Source organism: Struthio camelus, chromosome 19 (assembly GCF_040807025.1).
Source record: "Struthio camelus isolate bStrCam1 chromosome 19, bStrCam1.hap1, whole genome shotgun sequence".
NCBI classification, from domain to species: domain Eukaryota; kingdom Metazoa; phylum Chordata; class Aves; order Struthioniformes; family Struthionidae; genus Struthio; species Struthio camelus.
The window spans coordinates 9,728,046-9,749,684 of record NC_090960.1 but is presented as its reverse complement, the minus strand read 5'-3'; the positions used below and the strand labels follow the sequence as shown (position 1 = coordinate 9,749,684).

At 54.4% G+C, this 21,639-nt stretch overlaps 1 long non-coding RNA gene across 3 annotated transcripts; it reads left to right on the top strand.

Annotated features, from left to right (window-relative positions):
* The first annotated feature begins 1,934 nt into the window (after positions 1–1,934).
* On the top strand, positions 1,935–19,837 carry LOC104139986 (uncharacterized). 3 transcript variants are annotated; one of them, XR_011135535.1, is made up of 5 exons: positions 1,935–3,471; positions 5,444–6,514; positions 11,585–11,667; positions 15,140–15,231; positions 17,515–19,837. It is a non-coding gene; the product is annotated as an uncharacterized lncRNA (long non-coding RNA). The 3 variants fall into 3 exon arrangements; XR_011135536.1 differs by lacking the exon at positions 11,585–11,667; XR_011135537.1 differs by lacking the exons at positions 1,935–3,471; positions 5,444–6,514; positions 11,585–11,667 and adding an exon at positions 12,388–14,417.
* Positions 19,838–21,639: the final 1,802 nt, after the last annotated feature.

The window sequence follows — 21,639 nt, the reverse complement described above, 5'->3', positions numbered from 1 at the left end:
GCTCAACTGTTCTATGATTCTGTGAAATATTTGACCTGAGGGGAAAATAGGATCTCCGTGAAAAACGTGAATCATAATCTCTAAGTTCAACTAGCAATCATTCTGTGATTGTAGGAAATATTTGACCTGAGGGAAAAACAGGATTGCCCTGAAAACTGTGCATCGTAATCTCCAAGTTCAACTATCAGAGAGTCCCAGATAGGAACGCTGGCCATGTTTTGGATTCAGCAAAATTTTGACCCAAAGCTCCCAAGTTCTCCAGTGGGATCTAGAACATTTAGGGCTCTAGAACAGGCACTGCAAACCCATGGAGCCAGCTAACCTGGGGCAGCTCCTTGCAGAAGTGAGTGTCACTGGTTGTGCACCAGCATGGCAAAATCTGGGTAAGACCAAACAAAACTTAAGAAACCCATCGCCGCTCCTAACCCTGGCACCTGTGGTACCAGGGAGAACACCTTCAGCAAGGGGAAAGGAGTGTGAGCTGCAGACCCAAATGAAGGGGCAGAACAGGGAAGGGGTAGAGCCGGTGTTTAACTTGTGGACGCAGACTTGGCATGCTAAATGTCAGGAGGGGAATGGTTGGTTGATTTATGGTGCAGAAGAGCAGGAGGCATGTTGTTCTCCTTCTCTGAGTGGCTGGACGTTTGCTTTCAGAAGCAAGTTTCTTTGCAGACGTGCAGGGTGCCCTGTCTGGATGTGTTTCCTTAGCATTCCCCTTTCCTTTCTCTTGCTAGACTGGTTTTAGAAGCTGATTTATGGAAAGTGCAAATACAGTGGGCATTTGTTCGAAAGTTGAAGATAAACCTTTGTCCTAAATTTTGTTATGTCTGTTTTTAGTTTTGGACCGATTTTTGTAATTTTAATGCAGTTGGTATTCTTTTCACAGCAAAGTACCAGTTTTAGCATTTAGTTCTGGCTCAATTTATTCTGCTGATTTCAAAAGCCTTTTTTCACAAGAATTACTCCTGCCATTTGAGTCTCCACTAGGATCATGTTTTAGCAGTGTTAAGGGCTATTCCTATCTGATCCCATTACAAGGCAAGCCAAGAGATTTCATCAGGGTAAGCAGCGTCATCTCCCTGCTGAATCTGCATTGTCAGAAGAGGAAAGCTGGGCTCCCTAATAGCACTAGCAATGGGACTGTTTTCCAAAAACAGTCCAGTTCCAGAACCATGGCACCCTATGGCTCAGTTGGGGAGCCGATTAAAAATATTAATTAAAGCTATGGCCATGGAAAATGCCTTTTGTTCTAACTTTTTTAAAATTTAGTTTTAACAAGAGCCCTCCCTCCCCGAGCAATGACTGTCTTCCCTTTTCATTCTGTTTTCACGTCTTTTCATTCTTCCTGCTGTCTCCCGGCGTGCTGAGGCTGCAGAAGATGTGGTCGCCTGCCCAAGGACCTTGGTAGACCAAAGATGAGGGGAAGGGGCTGGATCGGCCAGGAGCGTCTGGGGAATGCCAGTTTTAGGCATACAAACAGAAGAGACAGGAGGGGCTTGTAGTTGAAGCAGTGATGGCGTTTTGGTGCCTAGCGTGCCATCGGTTTCAGTGGGAATGAAGAACTGAAGACACTGTGGAAGCAGGAGATGACAAATTCTCTTAGCCAACTTTGGAAACCGAAGCTGTCTAAAGCCATAAATTGTTTAGTAAATAAGCTTTATTAATGCTTCTTTGTGCTTAGACTGACATAGATACAGGAATGTTTGGTTTTTCAAGAGAGACCAAATGTATTTTCCACAGTTTCTCCCAGTTGAATATGGGACATAATTCTGCATGTCTCAGCCAGCCATAGGTCTCAGGAGGTGTCTGGCGAGGCGAGTTTATAACCCTCACTACTGCTCACTTTCTGGATGATTTTCTTCCAGAGAGCATCGTGACTTTGTTCAACCTCACAACGCTCAGCCAGCGTCGCTCTCTCTTACAGGCGGAAAAATGGCTTGTCCAAGGGGAAGGAGGAATCTGCGGCAGAGAGGAAACAGCTCCAATGGCCCATCTTGGCGCTAAACCCACTCCGTTACCCCAGTAGCCTGCGGGGAAGGAGCTGCAAGCTCATAGACATGCTGGGAACCATCAAGCAACTCTGCTGGTCCTGGAGGGTTTTCCAAAGTCTGCTTTGAGGAAGGAGAGACGGGTACCTGCCTTGTGAGCCACGACACAGGTCGCTGCGCTCTGATCTAGCTGGTCTGTGTGGCTGGCAACAACCGTGTGTGCGGAGGAGACGCCCTGGCAGAGCAAACGGGTCTTTTGTTGTATGTATGCAGAAAAATATAAAATCACCGCAGCTGCCAGTAGTTCAACTCATTTCTGCAAAGAGCGTGTGTGTTATAGAAGGTCTTAATAAGGGCAAATAGGCTATTTCTCTCTGAAGTCGATTTTTTTTAAAGGTTACACAGAGTTAAGCAAGGACATTTGTTGCCGATAAGAAATTCCCCTGCCTTTGTGTCGCTCTCGCAAACGGAGTGTGTGTATGTCCCCAGTGATTTTTCACATCAGTTGTCTCCCTTTAGTTTTCACATCTGTGCTGCTATGGTTACCGAGAGCCTGAAAGGCTTTAAATCTCCCTCAGAGCAATGGAGGATTTCAGAGGTAATCTTGTTAAGAGATGAGCAATGAATATTTCCAAAGGCCTTTTGCATTAATATCTCATTCCATATTAGCTTATGTCCACTGACAGAACAGAAAGCAAAATGCAGGGGACTGCGAGCAAGGAAAAGGAAGAAACCAGAAAAGGATGAATGCAGAACCATGTTTTCCGCTGCAGCCTTTTGTGTTCAGAACAACGTGTCTGAATCCCATATTTTTCAAGGAGGGCCTGGTAGGCAAACTTGGGTCAGGTATTACGAAAAAAAGAAAAACAGCCTGTGCTCTCCAGCCTTGCCCGTGTGATTTGGGCTGCTCTGCGCTGTGCCACCACCCACCCTTGCCTGGGGGTCAGTGCAGGCAGCAGGGTTGTCTACCTGGCCTAGACGCACCGTTGCAAAGTGGTGTCACACCTTTGACTTCCGTGCAGACATATTCCCGGAGGAGCTACCACAGCCAGCTTGCCCATGGTACAGCTGCAAGGAGGACTGTGTGCACTCAACAATCACTAAAATCAGGATTGTAGAGAAGAGGAGCTGTTTCTCCTCCCCCTGCAGCTCCCAGGACCTTTATGGACATTCAGGGACCGGGCTTTCATCTTCGTCACTGCAGGACTCATGTTCTTCGGGAAAGCCTCGCGAGCCCCGCGCTGTGTGCCGTGGCTTTGGACCATGAGAAGACCGCCGGGCACTTCACCCAGGTGGGGGAGACGGCATCTGCTTGTGGGGTGGACGCATCACTGGAGTTTGTCCTTACGAAATCTGGCTTCTCGACATGCGGGAGGGAGGCTGTGTGATGCTCTGAGCTACGTCCGAACTTTCAGCCCTTTGTTGGCTGGGGCATCTAGGAACCAGTAACTCTGTCAGCTTAAATTAGCTCTCAGCTGTGCAGGCAAGTGTTTGTACTTCTTGGGAAAGCAGGGGAAAAATTAACACTCTTTTCTCTACACAGATGGGGGGGGTGAGTCCATGGGGCGCCCAGCAGGATTCATTCTGGGCTGAATCATGCCTGAAGCTCACCAGGCCTGGGAGCGCTCAGCCGTGCCAGCATTGGCCTCAGTAAGGCTGCTGAACCAAGAGAAGCGGACAGGATCAAGCCCCTGTGGCACTGGGTTTAGGAAATCAGGTGGAGAGAGAGCGTTCGGTCTTGCCCTGTGTGTAAAGATAGAGCACGAACTGCACCCCTGGGGCTGGTGCACAGAGAAGGCAAAACTTCTCCCAGCAGTGGACCTGGACTCCAACCGCTATTCCTGAGCCATCCTTGGCAAGGAGGTGTCTGCCCTGGCAGCAGAAGAGACCGTATCACCCCAAGAAGAGTAGGCAGTGACCGCAGCATAACAGGTCTTTAGACTGAGGGCAGGGCTGGAGAGAGCAGGGGAGGGAAAATTGCCTTGAGCTACTGGCCAGGAGAAGGAGAGTGAGCGTGGTGGCAGGAAAAAAGGACTAAAGAAAGAAAATAATGACCGCCAGGAGCTGGGAATGGAGCGTGAACGATCTAGTGAGCAGGTCTGGGGAAGGTGGAGGTCCCACCCCTGTCTTGCAAAGGCAGGTTGGGAGCAAGGGGCCCTTGGAGGAGAGGTGCTACAACAGGGCTGCTCAGTCGTCCTCACCACCCCCCCCCCCAAGACACAGGCCAAACCTCCGCGAGGCTGAGAGCTGTGGTGCACTGTTGGGGACTTCAGGGAGCCAAGAGGGGCTCAGGTGGGAGGTGAGGGCTGCCTCCCCGAGGTCAGCGCAGGAGCCGGCGCTGGAGTCCAGGCGTCTCTGCAGCGCAGCAGAGCTGGCAGCGAGCCGTGCTGGAAGTGCCAGCTGGCCCTGCCCAAGCAGAGAGCCACCGCAGGGTGGACAGCCCTTACAAACGGACAGGATAGGGCATTTTGTGGAAGAATCCTGAAAAATTAAACATATGCTTTTTCTTCATAGCTTCAGGATACTGTCGATACGGCACAAGGCTGGTGTGGGTGCTCTCACTGCAGGTTGGCGCGTTGGAAGAGGGGGGACACAGTGGTGAGAAGAGGCCACAGTCCAGCCAAGACAGTGATGCTGGGTGAAAGCTTGGCATACGTTGAGCTTGGTGCGTGCTCAGTGCAAGCAAAGTCTGGGGGCCACGTGGGCATGGCCACTGAGGTTGGCAGTGCACCCAAGGGGGCACCCACCCACAGGCTTTGTTAGCGCTGTGGGTGCCCTTCATTGCCAGCAGGCTCTATCTCCTACCGCTGGCCTTGCCAGGCAGAGCGGACGCTACCCTAGTGCCCTGGCTCGCAGGAGCTGTGAGACCCGCAATCGTGTTGAGCTACATCCCCCCGCCCCGGTTGCTGGTTGCTTTTTGGAGCAGAGCTTTGCCGCTTTCACCCCATTTGCTCGCGAGATGCAGAGAACGCCGAGCGAAGCGGCGGGCTGGTGTGGACGGCTGGCACAGTGCGGCGGGATTGCACAGCCGCTGGCCGGTTGCCTCTGTGTGAACAGACAGTTCCTAGAATTGCACTGCCGAGAACTGGCAGGTGACTGTGCCGAGGGTAATGCAGGAGGCCCCAGCGATTAGCAGGTCCTAGAGGAAGCGCAGGGACGAGGACAGAGGAGGGAGCTGGATCCTTGCTCGTGGAAAAAGCCAACAGCACTTTAGTAAAGGAGAAACACACTGGGTCCGGCACAAATAAGCACACTCCATGCACATCACTTCTAGCAGTACAGGGTGTATGATACAAAGGCACCTTTTCTCACAGTTCATAAACTAGTATACACAGTGTGGTACAGGAGGGGCGTAATTCCTTTGTTAGAGGGATCTGAGCTGAGCTTTCCCAAAAAATGTCGTAATGTTCTGCCAAGTTTTGCAGCATCTTTTGTAATTGTTCTTTTTATTTCAGAAGGAAGACTTATGTTCATAGCCTCAAACTGACCGAGTGGGAACCTAGAGGAGCACTTGAGCCTTTCCCACGAGCTGAGTGCTCCCATACTCCCCTCCCAGGACACACAATTCCTGTACAGCGCTGAAACTTGCTTTATTACAAACAACTTGCAAAATTCAGGAGGGAACGGTCTGTGCTGCACCCGGATATGCTTTGTGCAAGGCTGCATGCAGATGTTGGTGGTCACGGTTCAGAGGGGACAGTGAACGCAACGGAGCCAGGAAGCGACGTTCTCTGGGTGCGTGGCGGAGGCGCGGGCAGGGCACAGACAGCACCCACACCTCTCTGGCACCGAGATGTAGTGGTCACTGTCACAGGCAGAGTCCGGGGTGTGATGACCCGGTACCCTGGCAGTGCCAAGGCTGCTGATTTGGGGCAGATAAGCAGTTTGTAAGCTTATACACTGGAAGAAGTGGTTCCCTAGCTCAAGGGAGCAGCACTGCTTACCCATTGCTAGAAATAAGGTTCATCATAAACTGCTGCGACAGATAGTTTGCAGCACCATGATTTCCGTGAGCTGAGACAGGGCTGCGACCGCATTCCTCCACCTGCAGCCTGGGCCAGTTTCTGGGAGCTAAAGGAGCCGACGGTGGGACTGAGAGCAGCGGGCTTTCTGTCCTCGCCAGCCTCTTCCCGCCAGCAGGACTTCACTCCCAAGCATGCAAGCTGCTGATGGGTCTCCAGGCTGGGAGAGAGCCGGAGCTGGGCTCTCGGATTGCCTCTGGGAAAGTGAAGCGGGCTGTGAATTGCAACGCAAAGCGTGTCCTCCTCCTCCCTTGCAGCCCCCTTACTGCTACATAATGCCAGCTGCCAGGGGCTGGCTGACCCCATAACCTGGCTGAAGAAGAGTCAGGCTGACCCGGAGCGAAGAAGAGCTTGCAGATGCGTGCTGCTTTGCTGCTCTCCATGCTGGTGGCTCCTCCAGCCTCATCTTCCCTGAGCCCGGCCAGCAGGACAGCCAAGGAATGAGCTGGTGCCAGCCTGGGGACCCCATGGCTTCGCATGTCCCATGATGGGACACAGATGCAGGTAAGGCAGCCCACGTCAGCAGGGTGCTCTTCACCCTGCACAGCCTGTTTTCTGCTCCTACCTCCTGTTTCTGCCCATGGTTATATTCATGGCGTACGTGAGAGCGGCAGCGTTTGCAGGAGAGCTTTCTGGTTTTCGCTTTTCCTTGAGGAGGAAGCGGTCTGTAATGAGAAATCAAAGTGAGAATGTCCCTGGGGAGCAGCATGTCCCCAGGTGTCTCCCATCGTTGTGAAGAGCAGCTGGGCAAAAGCCTGATGGGGACCCAGGGGATGAATTGCTGCTTCTTCCTCCTGGCCTGAGCCCTGAATGGGAAACCAGGGAAAATGGGAGAGAAGAGGGGCTGCCACTGATCCTCTCTCCCACCCCGTGGGTTTGGTGAGGCTGATTCTCACCCAGGACCTGGGACACTTGGTCTCAATTTCCTCCTGCACACAGGAGGGTTAAACTTGCCTCTCCCCCAGCAGGAGATTAAATCCAAATGGCCTTTGGTTTTGCGACAGGTGAGAGGAGAAATCTGAAACTTTATATAGCTTCCACCCCCACTTTAAATGAGAGTCGCAGACCTCCCTGATACATAGATTTATGAGCTATACGTGTCGCGGTGTGTCACCTCTGTCTGGAACAGCGTGTAGTCTGGGCACGCTCAAGGATCCTGTTCCCCGGTGTGAGCTGGGGCCGCCGTGGGGTGCGTGCTGCCCGGAGCGGGGAGAGCCCACGGCTCGGCCTGGCCAAGGTGCATGTCTTCCCAGGAGACACCCTGGGGCTAATGTCCCCAGAGAGGTGTCACACCACCCCTGACTCCTCTGCAGCAGCCCCCCTGCCCCCTGGTGACCTCCCAGGGCCAGATGTAGTTAGGGAGTTAATTAAAGCCTCTAAGTGCCGGGTGACATGAGACAGGAGCTGGCTGCGAGAGGTGAGGGCTGCCGTTCACCAGAGCTGTTGTTCGTTTGATAGCGAAGAGGCCAGGGAGCAAGGAGAGCCGCGAGCAGTAAGTTGTGTTACTTGTTGATGGCACGTGTCCATCTCAGCTCAGGCTCTGTTCTGAATTGGAGGTGAATTGTGTAGCAGACCATCAGCTCAGCTGGGCACTGTAGCTCCTCCAAAAGAGACCAGGATGCCAGGAAGAAATGTGGGACCTCTCACAGGTCTGGATGAGACCTCTCAGGTTACAGATGTTGGCAATGTCCCTCCGAAACTCGCCTACAGGCTGCTTGGACCCAAACCCACCCCATTTCCCCTTGGAGAGACCCTACTCTAGGAGCCAGCTCTGCTCCTCGCCGCATCTCCTGACCCTCAGGGTTTGATCCTGACCATTTTCCAAGTAGTCTCTGATTTTTCTGCCATCCTTTCTCAGATGGATTTTACTGCTGAGGCCTCCTAATAATCGTGAGGAGCTTGAGGCATCCTGGCTGCTGGCTCCTCTTCCCCTTCAGGTCCACTTGCTCCCACGGAGACATTTTGCCTCTTGTCGAAATCTCCCGGCATGGTCCCTGTGCTCATCCCTCCTCCCGACCACTGAAATCCTTTAAACAAAGAGGTGATCTGGGTTTCGAAAATCCACTTTGACCAAACCCTCAATTTCCTGCCATGGACCTAATAAATAAACCCTTCAGATAAGGTTGTTTGATGTGTGCCAGCGCTCGCCCGGCCGAGGGGGGCGGCGGGAGGCTGCGTACAGGCTGTACTAGACAACTGCGGGTAATAAAATCTAGTCTCCCTGTAAACAAATGTCTTGCTTAGGACTAAAGGGATTTAGTGCAGCTGTTCTGAGGCTCGGAGGAGTTTCTATAGCATCTCTTATCGTGCCCTGTCCAGGATTATTAGCAGGAGCTAAGCGCTCGCCTCCCTTCGGGCACTGAGAGGGCTTTTCCTCCAGTGACATTGTGCGAGATGCTCTGTGACAGGGCTCGGGGTGAAATCGGGGCTGCTTCGACCGCAGACAGTCGTCTGCGTGGCCTCCGAGGCCCCGTGCCAGAGCGGGGCGCCAGCCAAGGTCCTCTCCGTGCCCTTCCCCAGACAGTGACCCCAAATTTGACACCCACCGTGTGACAGTGCAAGCCCTGTGCAGGGTCCCCTCTGCCAGCGGGGCCGGCTTTGCCCCCGGCTCGCTGCCGGCCCAGGACCCCTGCGTGGGCATCGGCTTTACCCGCAGTCTCTCCCCTCCCCGCTCGCTCTCGTCGCTGCCTTCACGGCTCCAGTCAAGCAGAACCTCTCTAGACAAAAGCATATGGCTTCAAATTAGAGCTGATCAACTTTTAGGGCCAATAAAGCTGGTAGCCGGTCACCTGATCTGGCATGGCAAGGTACATTAAGCAGCCTATTTCCTCCATGCCACTCACAGATGTTTCTGGCTGCACCTGCATTAGCAGGGTTAAACCTCCCCCAGCAGAGCTGCGGCAGCAGAAATGGCGAGAGGTGGGATGGGGAGGATGCTGTGGACATCCCTACTCATGCTTCCCTCCCCATCACTTTGTTCCCCCCCCCCCCCAAATAAAACAGCCCTGGCAATGGTGAGGTGGTCTTTGCTGTATGGTTGACGTTACAGTAGGTGTTGCAGCCCCAAATCCAGCCTGGCCGCGTTGTTCTGGGCGCTGTAAAGACAGGTATGCCTTTGCTGTAGGGATGTGAGGCAATCCCTCTGCTGAAGAGTTCACGTTAACCGTCGCAAAGGATGCAGAAAAAGAGGGGGACTAAGCCCAACATGACCCTTTTTTTCGAGCAAAGAACTAACCATGCTCATTTGTCACATTAGTCAAACCCACTGCCCCCCTTTTTGGCATGGGTGGTGTTTGGGGTTCAGGCAGGGGCTGGGAACACACAGAAGTGCACTGAGGAGCCCAGCAATGTGGCCTGGGACCCAAGTGCTTGGGCAAAGGTGGTGGAAAGGAGCCCTGAGGTGTCCTGTCCTCTCAATCAAAAGACAGGCCTGTGTGTCTGAACACGAAAGAGGGGAACTGGATGAAATGAAATGGTGCAAAGTGTGGTGTCCTTCACAGAGACAGGACTTTCTGTGGGAAGCTGGGGAATACCTAGCAGTACATCTCTGGATGACTACAATGCGTCCTAGCATGTGTGGGGGCAAGGCATTTCCAGTAGAAAAATATCAGGAATAGGTAAGAACGCCTCTGGAATACGGCATGGAGTTCTGGGTGTTGTTCGAGAAAGAGGAATTTGAATGGAAAGAAGTGCAGAGAAGAGCTACTCTGAAGTTCAGGGGAGAGCTGACACTTTTGAGGGATGAAGAAAGGGCTTTGGGAAGCTTAGCCTAGCAAAATGAAAGTGGGAGTGGATTTACTGGTGTCAGAAGGGTAAACGGAAGGGAGAAGGGATCTTCACACCAAGGACAATGTCAGCACAAGGTCCACGCGCATAACCTCTCCCTCCCCCCGACAGCTCAGTCGTAAGCTGGGGTCTGATACTGACAGTGCAGTCTCCAAGAACGTGACCGAGACCCCCAAAATCAGAAGGCCAAAGCCCTGAGAAGGGCACTGTGGAGAACGAGCTGGACCAGAGCAACCTGTCTGTCTTCACAAGTTCAAGCTGGTCTTGCAGCTCATGTTTGGGGTTATGGCCCTTCACTCCAAACTGGAGCTTTCTGCCAGCCTGTCATTGAAACTGTCTGGGATGCTGCAATGAATTTTGTGTCTCGCCTCTGTTCCCCAGCGGTCAGGCTGTAGCACAGCTCCTGTCCCCAGGCAGCGTTTGTAGCAGTATCTTCCCTGACCCATGTCTTAATGAAAACAGAGCTCTGCGTCATGCCCCATTTCAAAGGCAGGGAGATGTGACAGTCTCTCCCTGAAAACCAACTAATTTTTTTTCAGAGTGCATGAAAATGTCATGTTGTAAACATCATTCTCTGGTGATGCTGCCTGCCTGGAGGAGACTGGTTGTCATTTGCCGTGAAGGCCAGTTCCTCTCTGATTAGATGGCCTTGATTCCCTGGGCCTTCGTGATGCCATCCTCTGTCCCCCTACCCCAATGACCCCTCTCCCTATGTCCTTAAGTAGAAAAACAAACCTTTCTATCATGTGGAAAAACAACTTTACTGTTGTCCCAAACCTGCCTTATCCTGTTGCAGTGTGAACCGATATTTCGGTGTTGCCTGTGTAGCTCTATTTATGGTCAAATTTCTCCTTCCTTTTTAGGGTACGTGCAAAAGAAGGATTTATTAGAAAGCAAAGCTGAAAAACTGAGGTTTTCATTTATTTCACACGTGAACTTGATCTTCCTGAATGTGTCAAGTTCCACAGTACTCTGTGGGGCTTCATGTCCCCTGGCCACAGGAGCCTGGTGGGATGTCATGGGGAGCTGTGAACCGAGGAAGGACAGTAGCTCCTTGGTCTGCATGCTGCAACTGTTGTTCTTCAAAGCAGCAGTAGATTCTCAATATTTTGGTGCAGCTTCCCAAAAACATCCCCTCTCACCTCTTTTTTATTTGGCTGGTGGAAGGGCACATATCCAGCATAGCACCTGTCTCCGGTGAGCCACCATTCTCTTCACCATCCCAACACTGCCTTTCAGCAGTCCTCCAGCCTCACTGGAGCTTTGTATTGCACCATTTGGGAGAAAAGGAGTTTAAGTGTGACCTGTGCCTAAGCTGAAATAACTGGGATTTAATTATTCAAAGATCTTTCATGATATCAGCCCTAGCTTGGAGTAAAAGCAAACCGCAGGCTCGTGAGGCTCAAAGACCACTTTGAAATTGGAGGGAATGTATTTCCTGTTAGACTGATACAAAGGATTTAAAAAGTTGTCTGATTTGTAGAGTGTGCTGACAGCCCACCACATCAATAACCTAGACCCCTTCCAGGGAGAGGTTCCTGTTTGCTGCTGACACCAGATGTGACGGCGGGTGGAAACTTGCCTCGCAGCTCAGTGAGGAGGAAACCTCTGCCCATTTCCAGCACCTGCCCTAGCCCCAGCTGCTTGAGTTCACAGCAGCATCCCTTGTCCTTGGCCATCCTGCTCACTGAATCCTAGTTCTTCGAGTGAAAAGCAGCTAGGCCCTGATATATCACCTTAAGTGCTCCTGACAGCCCTGGTTGAGCAACTGCTGTCTCCACTTTGCAGATTGTGCCAGGAGCTACGGAGCAACCATAGAGCACTTGCAGGCCTGCCAGGACACCTCATTTTTAAAACATATTTTTTTGTCGGTAAGTATCAGCAGCAGCCACCCTACCATGCTGCTGTTCATCTCTGGGTCACCATCCTGTCTGAGTACTTATGTCTCCAGTTCAGTGTTGATCTTTGCACTTCTGGCTTCCAGCCAACCCTTGATCACGCTTGGTTTCCCCAAGTTGTACTTGTTTTGAAGGAAGCAAACTGGTGTCCAGTCAGCTGTACATGGCATCTTCCCCTTGCTGCCATCCTTGGAAGGACCGGTGGGTGACTGCCTGTGCAGATTTCTGGACAGGTCTGTGCTTGCAGTGTGCTGTCATGGGACTCTGCCATATCTCAAAGCACAGAGTCTCGCTTTTAGCTGTTTCTCTGGTTTCCAGAACACTACCTAGAGGTCTATAAACCAGCTGGAAACAAGATAACGACCCTTTCATGGTTGTTAATAGGGGCTGCTGCTTCCCTGCGTGAGTAGAGGGATGGGAAGCCCCCAAGCAGAGTCAGAGTCCTCAGGGGGACAGAAGCTGCCAGCTAAAACAAGAGGAATAAAGGACAAAACACGCCAAAAGCGCATTTGCAAGAGGAAAGGAACCTAGGGAGCGGCAGGTGCAGTGGGAACTGAAAGGAGACGAAGGCAGAAGTGGAGCATGTGAGGAAGAGCTAATGCAATTTCTTCCTTCCTCCCCAGAGCAGCTGCAGTGGGTGGATGCTTGCTGCACACTGCATGTGCACGTCATCAGCCCTATGGCTGCTGCAGCGTCAGTGCATGAATGGCAAGTGGAGACGGAGGCAGGAAGGCAGTAACGTCTATGTGGCGGTGGGAAAAGGACATTGCACGCGATGACACAGGGAGATGCATCTATCCAAGCCCTGGGACAGACTGAACGCCTGGCTCCCCTTCCTCGGCTACCTGTCATGTACACAGGAGGAGGACACCAAGTAGCAGACCAGCAGGAAGAGATAGGGCCTTGGGAAGCCTGATTGAGGGCTGGGGCCAGCCCAAATCAGAGGGGCCCGCTGGAGCCAGCAGTGCAGGCTGTCCCCCCCCCCCTTCCCTTCCCTGCACGGCGAGAGCAAATTGCACAGAGCAGCAGCAAGCCTTGGTGTCTCCTGGCATCAGTCGCTTCCAAATGTGTGAGCAGAGCTCTGCAGCCTCTTCGGTGACTTCAGAGATCACTTCAGACATGCACTTCACTTCCTTTGGCTTCCTTTGGCGTCAGCATGAAACGGAGATGAGCTGGCAGTGATAAGATACCCCATGCAGCTGCTTTATGCTCAAAACCAGCTCTTGTTTTTGTCAAGGCATTGGGAGGAGAGGGGGTGTTAATGTAGCAGTGGATGTTGAAGATGCCTTTACAGATCCCAGCCCTGTCTCGGCAATGGGGCCACGCTCACCATGTGAGTTAGGCAGGAGCTTCTGTAGCCATGTATTGGCTTTGTTTTCTTTATGCAATGTTTTGACCTGTGTGCATGCATGCTTATGCATTTCTCTCATCTCCATCCTAATAACTTTGAAATAACTGTCCATTTTTAACCAAAGTTGATGGATGTGGCTTGTAGTTTTGGTACTGATCCAGTTCCTTCCCATTTACAGCAGAGACACGGGAAGGAAGAAAGTCTCAGACTTCAGCCTGTGGCTCTAGGTCCTTGGATCCTGCCTGTCTGTTCCTATAGCTGAACGCTGCAGGCCGTAGTTGTTAACATCTCTGGGCTCAGATGTGTCTCACTGGCACCAGACGAAGCCAATAACGGAGCTGACAGTTACACTGACATAGACAAGTGAATCTGGGCAATTAACTAATCCGCCAAATTTACATCCCCTCTCCCCTCTCTAGCAACCTCCTCCACCAGCGCGTGTGGCTGATTTCCATAGAGGCCAACAAACTAACTCAGTTGCACGAGCACGACAATTTTTTTATTTCATCTTCAAGCGCTGGATGAGCACAAAGAAAACGCGACGCTGCACTCGGAGCCAGGGTGGAAAAACAAAAGTTCTGGCAAAACAAACCTCCAGGCAACAGTGTAACAAATGTCTTCCAGAACTGCAAAGGGCTGGGGAAGAGCGTGCAGCGCTCGGCATTTGAAAAAAAAAAATGCAGTGTATTTTGTCTCTGACTTGCTGGCCTGAAAACATCGCTGTGCTGTGAGAGGAGGCACAAAAACTGTGTCAGAAAAATTGTACTTAAGAGTAACACTTAAAACGCATCACCCCAGCTGACATTACGCGGAGAGATGCAGCTGAAAGCGGCTCCTAAAAGCTGTTTAAAGGCGCGCTCGAGGTGGAAACGAGGCCGGGGCTTGCTGCTCCCGTCGGTCTAAGGGCAGCTGGCGACGGGGCTCGTCCTGTCCGGCCGACGCGGCAGGGAGCGACCGACTGAAAGCGGGTCTCTGGGTTGTTCTGCTGGCGGCCGTCCCCGCGCCACGACGCTGCGCGCCTTCGCGCCAGGTTTCCGTGGCCGAGGGAGAACGACCGCAACCTCCTGCCCTACCAGAGCTGGTGGTGAAGGAACCGTGTCCATGCCCGGGGCGCTGGGCACCACGTCTTCCCCTGGCGCAATGGGAAGATGCTCAGTAACGCTGATGGCTTTCTCCGAGTCCTGCACGGCCCCAGCAAGCGCTGAATTTCTGGGGGAGGATTCCTATCGCTGCTTTTCCTGCCCTTTTAGCAGCTCAGCAGCTTAGCAAAGCAGGTCCGCGCTGCCAGGGCGCGCGAGGGAAGGTCACCGCGACGGGGGCTCTTTGCCACAGAGCCTCCTGCGGGCGGCACTTGGGCGGCTGCTGAGCACAGGTACGGGGTGACTCCCTCATATCGCGGCGGCGCAGGGTGACAGATGTGTGTCCATGTGTGCGTATCTCACTGAATGACACCCAGCTACAACCCATTCGCCTTTTTTTGCCCTAAGCAGCTTTTCCTGGTCCTGGTGTTAATGGGAATGCGTGCTGTGAAAACGTTTTTGATCGGGAAATATTATCTGTGTAGGTGACACCGATTACTTACGGTGCGGGTTGTATTGGGGGTGGATATGAATGAGCCAGAAGGGCCAAGAGCAAAGTCTGGTTTTAAGGGGCCTGGGTTTTTAAGGCTTGACTGGAGGAACGGGCCGGCTTGGTTCGCTTGCAGGCTCCCTTTGCACTCGCAGGGGAGCTGGGCAATGGCAGGGACGTGCCCACGCTGCATTTTGGGTGCTGGGTCATGAGGTTTGGGAGATCCCAGCAGCTTCCAACAGGCCAAGCCAGAGCCCCAGAGGACCGGTCCTCGGGCTGGCAGATGGCCAGCGCAGGTCTTGCCCTTGGGCGCTGGGCAGTCTGGAGCACGTGCTGGTGGAGGCTACCGCTGTTTGGGGGCAGCTCACGGCACGTCCTCCCTGCCACGGCCACCTCCGCAGGCGTCTCTGGCCCGTCTGAGTCAGCCAGGAGGAGCCCGCTCAGCTTGCGCTTGTTAGAGAGTTACTGCCCGGATTGAACCGTTCCTCAGGAACGCGGTTTCTTGTCACTTTGTCATGTTCGCAGACTGCCAAGCCAGCCCCATGAAGCAGAAATGACACATCCTGGCAGCTGACATCTCCTGGAAGAATTTAGCATGAAGACAAAATAACCCTACGGTGAGTTAATGTTCCCAAGCTGCCGTCCTGCAAAGCCCCCGACTCTGGTGATGCCCAAATAGATAAAAACAAAGGAGCCCATTTGTCCTAGATCTGTGGCGCGAGCGTCAGCGGTGCGGGGCGACCTGGCCAGATGTTTGGCACGTCTCCGGCCCTGCCGCCGCATAAAGTCGATCTGCTGCTGCTGTATCAGGCTGCACATGCCACGGGGCAGGGGCCCCGCTTTAGGCGGCAGCGCAGGCGCGCGTCGAGGCTCGGGCAACCGCCGGCACCTGCTCCCAGCCTCTCTGCCCCGATAAAAGAGAGATTTATTTCTACACAAGCACCTTGTAGAGCTCGTGTTTGAAGGCGCTCTCTCTGTCCCCTCCCACCCAGCACTGCTAAAACAGCTTGGGACGAGGCGCTGCAGAGGGCTTTTGCGGCTGGGGCCGGGGAGGGGGCTGCTCCGGGGCTCAGGGCTGCTTTGCTGCAGGAGTTTGCAGCACAGAGACACTAAGAAAACCCCTCGCTGGGGCCACGCTAGCTCCCTGCAGCACGCCGCGGGCTGCGAGAGCCGGGAACGCATGCGAGGGTCTGCGGGAACTGCGGAAAAGCACCTTTAGGGTCAGTGGGCTCAAACGCGCTCCCGAGCACCTCTGCTCTGCCCTGGCGGCTCACGGCCACGCAGGCGTTCGGCCGGCTTCGGCGCGCTCTGCCCTCGGCTGGGCCTTGACTAGGGCTTTACGCTCTTTTTGGCAGCGTTTTCTGTGGAATTGCAAGCTGCAGAGAGCAGAAATGTATGAGTTTGCCCTCCCCGAACCAGGAGACTGAAACCTGTGCGATTAAAGCAACCGGCCCCAGTCTCTGCTGTGTGCTCGCCTGCAGGTTTCGAGATTTCAGGACCCCCCTTTTTCAAGCGTTTTGCCCCTCAGCCTGGTCCCGTCCCTCCGGCCTCGCACCCAGGTGCCCTGTGAAGGGCAGCGGCTTTCCAGGAACTGCAGTGCTGTAGATTTATCCGCTGACCTGTTTCTCAAGCCCTCTTCCAGCCCGGCTGTAATGAACACACAGCTCCCTCCTTGCCCAAAAGCCAGCGTTTTGCTGATGCAACTCAGCGCTGACGCATGGAGCCTCTTCTAGTTACAGTAGCTAGTCCACGGCCTGTCGCTGCCCAAGGCCATCGTGTCCACGGCCCGTCGCTGCCCAAGGCCATCGTCCGTAGCAGGGCCCGGCTGTACCGCTACAGGAGGGAGCGCAGCCATGCACCTAGCCATGCCGCTTAAAATCCACGCTGCAGTATTGCCCTGCAGGTCTAGCTCATGGCTGGGCAGCGCGTCGCCCGTCCTCCCTACCCCGAAGCGGTGGTAAGCTCGGAAGACAAAGAAACGCTAAGATGGACCAGCGTAAGAGCCCCGTGAGGCCGAACGCGTTCGCTCTTCTGTTTTATGAGACGATGGTCCAGCATCTCGGGGGGGGAGGCAGCCTGGGCATGCCAGCGCCCCAGCAGGAAAGCTTTGGGGGCAGCCTGCAGCTTTGGGGGCAGCAGCAGCAGACTAGAGGCGAGAGGGACCCAAATGTGCACACACAGTGCGCGCACACAACACACACTCGCGCTGCTCCAGAAAAGCCATACGACCCTTGCCTAGCCAGGCTGTCTGGGGGCGGCGTAGGGTGCACGGCGGGCTGCCGCCCAGGATGGGGTATGGCGTGAGCGCCTCTAAGGCTGTCGGGGGACGCGAGCCTCCCGATTCTCTGCCGCTTGGGTTCTGTTTCGTTCTGTTTCGTTTTGCTCCCTTTTCACAGGCGCCAACCGCTGGGGAGCGCGTGCCGATTTGGCCCGAAGGCGCCAGTGCTCCAGCAGGCTGCCTCGCTTTTCCGACGGGAAGGTTTGCGCGGCCGTGCGGCCGGGCGCGGGGACCCTGGACGACTCCGTTGCTCCTGCGGGCACCGCGCGGCAGGAGAGCTGCAAGGAGAGCTGCTGACTGCGGCCGTTCCAAGGCTGCAGCCGCTCCCGCGCCGCGGCGGGTGCTGGCACCTGCGTTTCCCTCGGCGGCAGCACCACGGCCACAGGGGGGTGGCAGCGGCCTTGGGGGACACGGCCACCTCTGCCTGCTGCCCTCCCCGGTGGCTCTAGGGGGGTTGCGTGCACCTCCAGGGCTCCAGCTTTTTTTGGGGGGGGGGATGTGCTGAGGGAGGCAACCCCGGACCTCTGCTCTTCTTCTCCAGCCTTCCCGCTCCCTCACGCCGAGCTCCGCGAGGAGACCACGCAACCGTCTTGTCCTTTTCTTTTCTTTTTTTCTTTTTTAGCTCTCGTGAAGGACAAATAAGCTCAGCTGCCGGGAGCTGGCCCAAGGCACGAGCGCGCCGGCGCCGGCGTGTCCGCTCTGAGCTGCCGGAACGGGAGCAGAAGGCGGCCGGCTCCTTAAAGCGGTTATTGCAGAGGGGCTGATGAAACGCGCTCTCGGAGGGAAAGGGCCTTTCCTTGCTCGAGGAAACCGTGGCTTTGCTCGGCAAAAAAGGCACGCGGCGCAGGCTGCTGCTGGGGGATGCCGGCTGCAGCAGGACCAGGCCTGGCCCGGGAGCTTTGACCCCCCCCCCCCGCCAAGTGCTCATGGTGCCAGGACAAGGGTGGCCCGTGTCCCTCCAGCGAAAGCCAAGCCGCCGGGCAAAGCCCTGGGTGGGAGCAAGGTGCCGGCGCCGGCCGCCTCAGCCCGGGTGCCGTGCAGCCGCTGCCCCCGTGGGGGGGCTGCTTTAGTGCCCACGAGGACGTGGCCCCGGGCAGGAATCGTAGCCTCGGCCACGGAGCGTGCAATTGGGAGCACGGCCTCACCGGCGTTGAGTGGCACGGCCTGGCCTTGCTATGAGTGTGGAAGCGCGTCGATGTGAACCTCTTCACAGGGCCCTGCGAGCAGGCCGTGCGCACAGCTATGTATTTTGCGTACGTACCGCTGGCCCAGGAGGACAATCTCTTCTGGCGCTCGAGCGGCTCACGGGAGCACCGGGGCTGGAGAAGCCCGGCCGCCAGCCGAGGGACGGGGAGGGTGTCCGTCACCCGGTGCAGGGACGCCGGGGGGAGGATTTACCGATGGCTGCATGGGCCCAAAGGTACGCAACGGCGTCTGCGTGAGCGTCCCGCCGCCCAGAGCACAGGCGTCCCAGAGGGGACAGGATGATGCAGAGGGCCGGTGGATGGGACCGTCGAATGACGCTGCCAGGGCCAGCTTTGCGCCGAGACCGGTGGAGCTCGTTGCCAAAGGATATTACTGATGATACATGTTTACATGAGCTTAACGAGACACAGGGCAAGTACTTGAAAGAGAGGTTTATTACAGGCTAATTAATAGATAAAATGCATCAGACCCAGGAAATTCCCTGACCTGGTGGTACTGGGAGAGCAGGCGAGCACTGGGGAGCGGGGGGGGGGGGGTCTTAGACAAACGCCTTGCTCGTCCTCTTCTCGGGGCACGCGCTCACGGCCGCTGCTGGAGCCAGACTGGGGGGCCCGCGGTCGAAGCCAGGAGGGCCGTTAGCATCTTTCCCGGTGGCTTGGCACCAAAATAAACGTGTTGCAAATTTGCACAACACAGGGAAATGATTCCCGTTTCCAAGACCCGCCAGCACGGAGGCTGCTGCTGAAAGCTGCAAGGGAAGGCGGGAGTCTGGCAGCTCCGCCGGCCGGCTCTTCTCTTCCTCTTCTCCCCCTTCTTCTTTCTCGTCTTTCTTTTCTCCTTCTTTTTCTCTTCTCCTTCTCTTCTTTTTCTCTTTCTCTTTTTCTCTTTTTTCTTTTCTTCTCGTTTTTCTTTTCTTTTTTCTTCTATTTCACTTTTCTTCTTTGCTTCTTTTTTCTTTTCTTTTTCTCTTCTCTTTCTTTTTGTCTGTCTCTCTCTTTTTCTTCCTTCCATTCTTTCTCTCTCTCTTCCTCCCTTCCTTTCATTTTCTCTTTTTTCTCTTTCTTTCTCTTTTCCTTCCTTCTCTCCATCCTTCCCTCCCTCTCCAGGAAAATTATTAGTTCAGGCCTTGGCCAACACTGGGAACATTTCCACTGCAAAGGCAGAAATTTTTCCAAGCAAATCTCCAGCTGAAGGAATTTGAAATGAGAAACGTCAGTTTGGCTTCTGCTGGGCTTTTTATTTTTAAAGAAATCTTTCCTAAAAAAAAAAAAAAATCACAGCTTCTGCGATACGTTAAGGAACCAGAGAAGGTAACGTTGAAGCAGTTCAATATCGGCGCTATTTCCTAACAATGCCCGTAGGTCACCCGCTCCCCTGGTATTACGTTCGCCGTGCTTGACACCAGCCAGCCGCGCTCGCGCCCAACGGGCCGGAAAGCCGCAGGCCGGCCGAGCGCACCGAGCTGCCCCGGGCCCCGTCCCGCCGCCTGCAGAGGCCAACACCAAATGCTATAGGCTAATATCGAGTGCTATAGGCTAATATTGAGTGCTATAGGTTAATATCGAGTGCTATAGGCTAATATCGAGTGCTATAGGTTAATATCAAGCCGGAGACCGGGGCTAGGGCCTCAGGTGCCACCTCGCAGCTGGCACCCGCCGCCGGGGACGCGCCGCAGCGTTTTGCCCCGCAAAAGCCCCCGGAGCGGGGGCCGCGGCGAGGGCCGGGCGGCGGCGGCGGCAGCCGGGGCCGTGCGCGGGCCGCTGGCACCATCTAGCGGGGTCCGGGGTCCGGGGTCCGGGGTCCGGGGTCCGCCGCCCGCGCCCCGCGCCCCGCGCCCCGCGCCCCGGCAGCGATCGGCGCCGGAAAGGCCGCGGCTCCGCAGGGGAAAGAGGAAGGATCTGCCAGCACGGCGAGAAGAGCGATTAGCTGTGTTCCCGCAGGAGCGGCGGGAGGCTCGGTGCTGCCCTTCGTCGGCCGTGGGCGTGGGTGCAAGTGCAGGGTTTTTTTTTTTTTTTTTTTTTTCTTTAGGTTTCTGGGGGAACTGTCTGCAAACAGCGGGGCCGCGTTAGCTGCCTTTCGGGAGCCGCAGCGTGCACAGGTTGAAGGGCTAAACCTAACTTTGGTCGCCACCGAGGGACCGGGGCCGGGACATGCTGCCGGCTGGGTTCAGCGCAGGACACAGGTGGTGGAATAAAAGAAAAACAACCACAAAAAAAAAAGCGCCGTTAGCCTTGTCTTTTCCCAGTGCCCACACACTCTAAACCAACTGTGTTAGCTAGAAAAAGTCACCGCTCTTCCCTCATCCAAAAAGAGGGGCCTTTGCAACTTCTTTCTCCTCACTTTTTTTTTTTTTTAAGGCTAATTAGACTAGCCTGAATAGTGCTGAATAAAGTTAATGACTTTTGGAAGACAGCCAAAAGCTAACCCTACAGGCTTGTGATTTTTTTTAAATTTATTTTATCTATTTATCTATTTATGTCTCTCCTGGAGGCACCAACCAGAAGCGCCGGAAGCCGCAGTCCGCCCGGCTGCCTAGCCCAGCCGCCCATGGGAAGCAATGCTCACCCCGAGGGTTTATTACCTTTCCCAACCTTTTTTTTTTTTTTTTTTTTTTTTTTAAACCTGCCTACCTACAAGAAGCAGCGACATTAGCTTGTCCCACTAGGTGCAGGCCGTTCCTGGGGCAGGGACCGCGGGCGGTGCTCGGGCAGCGGCGCCGGGCAGCGAGGCAGCCTCAGGCCCGGTTCCCGCGCGGGGGCACCAGCCCTCCGGTCCCAGGGAGGGCAAGGAGGCAGCCGGGAGCTGCCCCAGGGGGCTCATCGCGACGGCTAGGTCTGCAAGATCGTGCTCTGGGGGTAAAGGAGGTTGCAGACAAAGGTTAGCAACGGGCCAAAGCTTAGTCTACGCTTGAGACCAAAAAAAAAAAAAAAAAAAGTAATAATAATAATTTAAAAAAAGGCAGTTCATAACCCTTCACCCGGGGCAATTAAGAATTTATAGGCTCATTGGGAAGCGCTGGGCACTCTGAACAGCCGAAGCTGCCTTCTTGTACAATGGCTTTTCAAGGGCTTTTGTATTTAGTAATGGCCAGAGCAAGCCAGTCCATTATAATTATGCGCTGGCATAAAAATCTTGGCCACATGTGAAACCTTTAAGTAGGTCAGCCAGCCATCTGGTCCTGCTGACAGCCCTTCATAACCATAGTTAAAGATTCTCATTTTTAGAAACTTTACAGCTTGGACAAAAGCTGCAAGCCCAACCGTATATGGCTTCAGCCACTGCTCCAGCTGCAGCAGTTATAAAAACCACAGGCTGATGATTATTGGCTCCTGCCTTAAAAAAATAACTAAGGCTCCGTGTACCAATCCTCACCCCCCCCCAAAAAAAAAACACCCAAAAATCAAAATTCCCCAAATGCAGCTGTTTCCAGTTTCTCTCCACATCGGAGCAGGGCAGTACTCCCAGGCACCGGCCGTGGCGAACCCCTCCATGGAGAGCTCTGCACAGCAGTATACTTACTCTAGAACAAGAGGTATTTCAC